At 48.7% G+C, this 8,998-nt stretch overlaps 1 protein-coding gene across 2 annotated transcripts in view; it reads right to left on the reverse strand.

The window, feature by feature from the left end:
- Positions 1-8,998, reverse strand: part of PIN1 (peptidylprolyl cis/trans isomerase, NIMA-interacting 1) — a 76,443-nt gene that overhangs the window by 66,824 nt on the left and 621 nt on the right. The gene's annotated exons all lie outside the window — the stretch shown is intronic.

Here is an 8,998-nt window from a genome sequence, read left to right on the forward strand (position 1 = left end):
ACTGTGGGAAGCCAAGAAAGGGGTGGGAGATAGGAGAAAAGGAGGTATGACAATTTGGAACCGTGTTTAATCTGTTACTATATCCTAATAAAATGTTTTTTTGGGGAAAAACAAAGCACTCTCTAGTACTTTGTGCTGCATTTTATGGCACGCATGGCCCGGCCTGGCAAGATGACATTTATTCCAGATCCGGCCCTCATAACAAATGAGTTCAACACCCCAGCCATAGAGTCCACCCTCCAGAGAAGCAGTTTACTCCAGGGGAAGGGAACTTGGTCATCTGGAGATGAAATTTGCTAGCAGGAATATTCCAGGTGCCACCGGGAGGTTGGCAACCCTAAAGTAACATCAGCCTCACTGAACTTTGCTTTTGAGTCAAAGTTTGTTGTGTGTTTTATGTGCACAATTTGGATTTATTGCAGAAACTATTAATTAAAAATTAATTGCGTGCAAAATTGTGAGTGAATGTGCCTTTTTTAGAGATGGGGGTCCACAGCTTTCATCAGATTCTCAAAGGGGTCCACGACCCAAAAACTGCTAAGAGCCAATGCTACAGTGGTAGGACCATTACCAAATGTCAACATATCACTATAAGCTTAAAATCAGTAACTGACATCTCATTATACTTCCATCGCTTTGCTTCTTGTATATATTACACGGTTTTATTGCATTGTTCTCCAATTCAGCTCTATTGTACAATACTGTTATATTGCATGATTTATACTGTTTCTAGTGCACTGTTCTCTAATTTTGTTATCTAGTTTTATCCACTGCTGGTTTTCTGCTTTATACTGTTTCTTATTGCATTGTTTCACTTTTGTAGTCTGCCTTGAGTCTCAATGACTGGACTCTTCACTGACAATGGAGGCCCAGGTGGCAGCCACTGCTAGATCAGCCTTCTAGCATCTACGGCTGGCGCGGCAGTTGGTTCCCTATCTCAGCCGTGAAGACCTGGCCACTGTGATCCACGCGACGGTCACCTCGAGGCTAGACTACTGTAACGCTCTCTACTTGGGGCTGCCTCTGTTGCAAATCCGGAAGCTGCAGCTAGTGCAGAATGCTGCAGCCAGGCTGCTGATGGGTCTCTCGAGGAGGGACCACATCCGGCCGGTGCTGCAAGCGCTGCACTGGCTGCCTATAGCATACCGGATTCGTTTCAAAGTGCTGGTTCTCACCTTTAAAGCCCTGAATGGCCAGGGTCCAGCCTACCTAAGGGACCGCCTCCTCCCGTATGTTCCCCCAAGAGCGCTGCGATCGGGGAGCCTGGACCTTCTTCAGGTCCCAGGCCCCCGGGATATTAAGCTCACCCAAACCAAGGCCAGGGCTTTTTCGGTGGCGGCTCCTACCTGGTGGAACGAGCTCCCGGCGGAGATCCGGGCCCTGCGGGACCTTGTACAGTTCCGCAGGGCCTGTAAGACGGAGCTCTTCCGCCAGGCTTTCGAGTAGGAGCCGCCGCCGCTGCCACTATACCATCAACGTGGCCGATTTACCATCTGCCTGGCTTGGGGCGGGAGTGGATGCTGCCCTGAATGGGGAATATTACTCTGGCGCTCCTGCCGCTTATATCATCGGCCGCCAGTGAGGGACATCGACCGTCTTGAACTGAAATGAACTTGTAAAATGAATGTTTAAATGATCCGCAGAGCACCTTTTTAGTCTGTATTTATTGAGGTTTTAATGTGATTATGTTTTATTCCCGGCGTCTGCCGCTTGTTTGCCGCCCTGGGCCGTATGGGTAGGGCGGGATATAAATCCCAAAAATAAATAAATAAATAAATAAATGAGAAAGGCAGATTTTAAATGAAATAAATAAGCATTACTGTATTATGTCAAACACAAATTTTTACACACACCCCTTCCCCAAACCTTTTAGTGCAATCAGCTGTAGGATGCTGAAGCACAGAAAATAGTACTGATGTGGACAGGTCCTGAAAAAAGCACACACTTTCCCAACTACACCGGGCACTTTTGTCTGTAATCTTTGTAATCTTTCCAAAAAGATCAAGCCAGGTTTGGGAAAGACTGCAGCAATGCAGGGGGGGGAAACCCAACAAAGAAATAGTGTCACATGGATGCTCTTAAAAAAATCCACTCCAGTTTTGACATGAAATCAAACCAAAGCATCCATGTGGAAGCGGCTATCATGGTTTTATCCCACCATTTCATCTGAGACCTCAGAGCAGCATAAATGGTTCTCCCAGCATAAAGTCCTGAGTATAACCAGTCCAATGCTGCCCAGTGAAATCCACGGTCATACAAGCAACTCAAGTCTTCTAGGTCCTGGTTCAACATTCTAGCCACTATTTTACTGGTAAAAGGTAAAGGTAAAGGTTCCCTTACTCGAAAGCCAGTCGAATCCGACTCTAGGGTTGCGGTGCTCATCTCCGTTCCAAAGCCGAAGAACCAGCGCTGTCCGAAGACATTTCCGTGGTCATGTGGCCAGCATGACTAAACACCAAGGTGTACGGAACGCTGTGACCTTCCCACAGAAGTGGTACCTATTTATCTACTTGCAATTTCTTGCTTTCGAACTGCTAGGTTGGCAGGAGCTGGAACTAGAGATGGGAGCTCACTCCATCATTCGGCACACTCAGGTCTCGAACTGCTGAACTACCGACCTTCCACAGCCTGTAGTTCAGCGTCTTAACCACTTGAGCCACCGCAGCTCCCTATTTTACTGGTACCCCCCTCATATAAACACAAAGGATCTCAAATCAGTCTCTTACTGAGGTTTTTACACACACAGAGTTTGGGACTTTCAATCCAGGACATTTTTCATAGACTTATAAACATATACATTGTTAATACACATAATTCTGCCTCGTTAGATGGGCTATGGCAGTGGTTCCTAAAGGGGGCAGTACTGCTCCGTGGGGGATGGTGGGATTACTTGTGTGTTAAGTGCCCTCAAGTCGCTTCCAATTCATGGCGACCCTACGAATTAATGACCCCCAAAATACCCTATTGTTAACAGCCTTGCTCAGGTCTTGGAAGCTGAGGGCTGTAGCTTCCTTGATCGCTGAACTGCAGGCTGTGGAAGGTCAGTAGTTCAGCAGTTCAAGACCCAAGTTGCCGCATGACGGAGTGAGCTCCCGTCTCTAGTTCCAGCTCCTGCCAACCTAGCAGTTCGAAAGCAAGAAATTGCAAGTAGATAAATAGATACCACTTAGGTGGGAAGGTAACAGCGTTCCGTGCGCCTTGGTGTTTAGTCATGCCGGCCACATGACCACGGAAACATCTTCGGACAGCGCTGACTCTTCGGCTTTGAAACGGAGATGAGCACCGCAACCCTAGAGTCGGACTTGACTGGCTTTCGAGCAAGGGAACCTTTACCTTTACCTATGAATTAATGACCTCCAAAATACCCTATTGTTAACAGCCTTGCTCAGGTCTTGGAAGCCGAGGGCTGTAGCTTCCTTGATCGAGTCAATCTATCTCACATTGGGTCTTCCTCTTTTCGTGCTGCCTTCAACTTTTCCTAGCATTACTGTCTTTTCCAGTGAGTCCTGTCTTCTCATGGTGTGACCAAAGTACGCTATAGGCTAAGAGGTAAGGAGGCAGCCGCGGGGGGGGGGGGGGCTGGAGGCGGGCCCCTTCGACCATGCTATTCACTTAGTTGTGACTGGCCAGACTACAGCCTAGAGTGAAACACTTTCCATGTTTCATCTTTAAAGTCCTACTGCTCTTTGCGCTATCAAAGTTATTTCCTTTGATCGCATTTATCTGTATGTTCCAAATTGTCACAAGATAGCAAATTATTGGCAATAGCTATTGATTTTCTTATAAATTACGTTGCCCTACATCTGTGGCAGGTGAAGGATTGTGCATGTTTGGTAAATTTATGCTATATGCTACAAATTATGCTATATGCTATAAATTTCCCTCACCCTTACATAGGAGAGGTGGGAATACAGCACCATGCTGGCAAATGGCATTCCAAGTTCCTGCCTCTGAGCACTGCTGAAATCTGGCAGAAACTATAAGTATTTTTAGAAAATACGTCACCAGAATTCTAGCCCACTATAGTCTAACTGGTACAGTATAGTCCCAGTTCTGATCAGTGTATCTCAAGGGGGGGACATGATCGAGGTTTATAAAATTATGCATGGGATGGAGAGTTGAGAAAGAGAAATTTTTCCGCCTCTCCCAAGATACTAGAACTCGAAGGCATCCAATGAAGTTAATGGGCAGTAGATTCAGGATGGACAAAATGAAATACTCTTACACAGAGAGTGATTAAAACGTGGAATTCACTGCCAGAGGATGTAGTGATGGTCACTGGAATAAACAGCTTTAAAAGGGTATTAGATAGATTCATGGAGGATAAGTCCATCAATGGCTACTGGTCACGTTCATAGGCGCCCTCTGTATCCTAGTGCCAGGAGGCAACATCAGGGGAAGGCCTCAGCCCCTAGGTCCTGTTGTTGGCTGTCCAGAGGAACTGGTTGGCCACCGTGTGAGACAGGATGCTGGACTAGATGGACAACTGGTCTGATCCACCAAGGCTCTTATGTTTTTATACCATATAAAAGACGAAAGCTTGGCTCAAAAGTTGTTCTTTGCAAGGCAACTAAGAACAAACACTAAAGTAGAGTCAATATGTCATGTTGTTGAGCAGTTCTTCAAAGACAAGAATATTTCACTTACTAACATACTTGCTTAAGCAACTGATGGAGCACCATCGATGACTGGTTGCTATCGTGGGTGCGCTGCTTACTTGAAAAAAGCAGTGCCAGGTATCTTTACCCTTCACTGTGTCGTTCATTTCCAAGAGCTGGTTGCTAAAAACCTCAGTGACTGCCTGCATAAGTCATTACACACTGTTATTACTGCAGTAAATTAAAGCCCATACTCTGAATGATCAACTATTCCCAGAGCTCTGTGTTGAGAATGAAGATTTTGAACATTTTCTGCTTCGTACTGAAGTTCATTGGCTATCAAAAGGCAATTGTGTGAGACACTTTTACCTTTTTGACACCCTTGTGGAGTTTTCTGAAGACATTTTTATTTATTTAATTTATAAATTCAATTTATAGCCCGTCCTCCCCACAAACGTGGGCTCAGGGCGGCTCACAAATAGGCATAAGCCAACACATAAAACACGTTAAAACCATTTAAAATCATTACTATAATATTACAATATAATAAGTGCTCTAGATGTTCCAGAATGATCTTCCATAAAGATGACGTCTCAAAGATGGTACACCCAATCAATGTTGTCAGTTCCTTGTGACACTGTCGGTCTCTCTTCCCAGGGCCAGATGCTCATGATGGTAGCATAGTGATGGTACAATAGTGGCGGCTCCTACTCGAACGCCTGGTGGAAGAGCTCCGTCTTGCAGGCCCTGCGGAACTGTGCAAGGTCCCGCAGGGGCCGGATCTCCTCCGGGAGCTCGTTCCACCAGGTAGGAGCCGCCACCGAAAAAGCTCTGGCCCTGGTAGCAGCCAGCCTGGCCTCCTTGGGGCCTGGCATCATCAGGAGATGTTGCGTCCCCGACCGTAGTGTTCGCAGGGGAACATATAGGGAAAGGCGATCCCTTAGGTATGTTGGACCCAGGCCATGTAGGGCTTTAAAGGTAAGAACCAGCACTTTGAAGCGAATCCGGTACGCTATCAGTAGCCAGTGCAGTGCTTTCAGCACAGGCCGGATGTGGTCCCGACTAGGAAGACCCATCAACAGCCTGGCCGCAGCATTCTGCACCAGCTGCAGCTTCCGGATTTGCGACAAAGGCAGCCCCATGTAGAGAGTGTTGCAGTAGTCTAACCTCGAGGTGACCATCGCATGGATCACTGTGGCCAAGTCACCGCGGTCGAGGAAGGGAACCAACTGCCGCGCCAGCTGAAGGTGGTAGAAAGCTGACTTAGCAGTGGCTGCCACCTAGGCCTCCATGGTTAGCGAGGAGTCCAGGAGCACTCCCAAACTACTAACCTCCGGCGCTGGCACCAAAGGCACCCCATCGAAGGTCAGGAGAGGGAGCCCCAACCCCAGACCACCCCGACTCAGGCCCAGGACCTCCGTCTTCGCCGGGTTTAGCTTCAGCCGACTCAGTCAGAGCCTCAGGGAATCGTCCCTCCAAGAGGGACATGTTGATAATCTCCCTGAGAGTACCTCACAACCCCTCATGACCCGCTTTGATGAGCCAGGAGGGGCACGGATCAAGGTTGCATGTGGTTGGGCGCACTGATGCAAGCAATCTGTCAACTCCCTCCAGGCTGAGCAGGCTGAAGCACTCTAAACCCAGAACCGAAGATGTGCAAGGGGCCTCAAGTTCACTCACTGTCTCAACTGTGGCAGGGAGGTCGCGGCAGAGTGCCAAGACTTTATCTGCGAAATAGCTCGCAAATGCCTCGCGGCCAATATCCAATTCCCTAGCATTTTGCCTGCCCTGTGGCAGAGCCGTTAAAGACCAAATTGTTCTAAATAATTGGGCTGGGCGCGAGTTCGCAGATGCAATCCTGGTCGCATAGAATCCTCTCTTTGCGGCCTTGACTACCATCTCATAGGATCTCATAAATGTCCTATAGAATGCTCTTGATGCCTCGTCACGAGCACGGCACCACCATCTCTCTAACCATCTCAGCTCTCGCTTCATCAGCCGTAGCTCCTGGGTATACCAGGGCGCCAGCCTAGAGTGAGTGCGGAGAGGGCGCCTGGGAGCGATTTCGTCGATGGCTGCGGAGAGTCGGCAATACCAATCCTCCACAAGCTCATCCAACCAACAACCAGGGGACCTCGGATCCCGTAGAGCCATCTGAAGCCGCACTGGATCCATTTGGCTCCTCGGGCAAGCTAAAATCTGCTCGCCGCCTAAACAGGGTCGGGGTGGAACATTCAGATATGCCTTCAGTGCATAGTGGTCCGACCATGGTACTGCTTCCGCAGTAATACGATCCACCATCAACCCTGCTGCGAAGATCAAATCAAGCGTGTGACTGGCCCGATGCGTGGGAGCCGATACGAATTGAGAGAGTCCCAACGCCGCCATGGATGACACTAGGTCCGTAGCCCGGCTGGAGGCCGCGTCATCGGCATGGACGTTGAAATCACCAGAACCACAGGTCTGTAGCAAGGAACGTGGTTGGGGAGATTAAAGCATTTGGGCTACATCAGATTCGTACAGATGGAAGATTTCGGTGTGACAAAGAAGAATGTCCAGAACACTTAGGCAGACCATGAGCGAGAGCGGGAAGGGTTGAGCCAATGCTCCACTCTCATGGCCCTTTCTTACACGCCAATCATCACTTTGGGGTCAGGAAGGAAGTTTCCTCCAGGCCAGATTGGCCAGGGATGCTGGAGGTTTTTTTGCCTTCCTCTGGGCACAGAGCAGGGGTCACTGGGGGAGGGCGTCATTGTGAATTTCCTGCATTGTGCAGGGGGTTGGCGTAGAACCTAGGGCCTAGATGATCCTTGAGGTCCCCTTCCAGCTCCATGTTTCTAACAGCATTTTATTCCACTCTTCTTCCAAAGAGCTCAGGCCAGCACACAGAGTCCTTCCCTCCTCCAAGCAGCCCCCTGAGGTATACTGGGCTAGGAAAAAGTAAGGAGCCCAGATGGCATCTTGAAGACACACAAGTTTTATTCCAGCACAAGTTTTCATGACTCAGAGCTCACTCCATGAAATGGACAAAAGACATGAAACTGACTTATACTGAATCACACCCTTGGTCCATCAAGGTCAGTACTGTCAACTCAAGACTGGCAGCGGCTCTCCAGGGGTCTCAGGCAGACGTCTTTCCCATCACCGACTGCCTGGTCCTTTTAACTGGAGATGCCAGGGATTTGGACCTGCAACCTTCTGCATGCCTAGCAGGTGCTCCACCACTGAGCCATGACTCTTCCCATGAATGGAACTCTCACACATAGCTGCCTTCTACTGAATCCGACCCTTGGTCCATCAAGGTCAGGATTGTCAACTCAGAGGAGCAGCAGCTCTCCAGAGGACTCAGGCAGAGACCTTTCATGTCAGTTATTGCCTGATCCTTTTAACTGGAGATGACAGGGCTTGAACCTGGGACCTTCTGCATGCCAAGCAGATGCTCTACCACTGAGCCGTGACCCTTCTCACTAACAGAACTCTCACAAATTGCTGCCTTCTACTGAATCTGAGCCTTGGTCCATCGAGGTCAGGATTGTCTACTCAAATGGGCAGCAGCTCCCCAGGGGCTCAGGCAGAGATGATGGGGATCAAACCTGGGACCTTCTGCATGCCAAGAAGATGCTGTACCACTGAGCCATGACCCTTCCCAAAATTGGAACTCTCACACATCGCTGCCTTCTACTGAATCCGGGGTGTCCCGTATAAGGATAGACTCTGCAACTGTAATCTTGGGGAACCCGATTCTGTTACCCACATTCTTTTTCGCTGTCCTAAATATTCCGCTATGCGCAATATCTTGATTCGTCCTCTCTTCCCTATGCAGAGAGACTTTCTGGATAGGGACTTATCTTTTTTCCTAGCAGACAAGAGTCCAGCAACAACACTATCTGTCGCAGAATTTTTGACTTATGTATGGAAGTCAAGAGTAATACCCTGTAAATCTTGTAAACCATGTTAGGATTGTTTTGCGCTTTAGAGATATTGGGAATTTTGATTGATGTTGTTCTTTGTACCTACCCTTAAACTCTCCCCTGTTTGATTTATCTATGGTATGCCAAATAAAGGTTCTCTGTTCTGTTCTACTGAATCCAGCCCTCAGTCTACCAAGGTCAGTATTGTCAACTCAGACTGACAGCAGCTCTGCAGTGCCTCAGGCAGAGGTCTTTCACGTCACCTATTGCTTGACACTTTTAACTGGGGATGGTGGGGATGGAACCTGGGACCTTCTGCATGCCAAGCAGATGCTCTACCACTGAGCCACGGCCTAACGCTCACCCATCAGGCAAACACTGGTCCAAGGTCACCCAATGAGTTCCCTTGCCGAGCAGAGATTTGAAGCCCGGGAAGGGGGTCCCCAAGTGCCTAGCCTGAAATCCTAACCACGCTGTCGTGGGGGGGGG

The sequence above is a fragment of the Gekko japonicus genome, unplaced genomic scaffold (assembly GCF_001447785.1).
Source record: "Gekko japonicus isolate JY-2015 unplaced genomic scaffold, Gekko_japonicus_V1.1 scaffold474, whole genome shotgun sequence".
NCBI lineage: Eukaryota > Metazoa > Chordata > Lepidosauria > Squamata > Gekkonidae > Gekko > Gekko japonicus.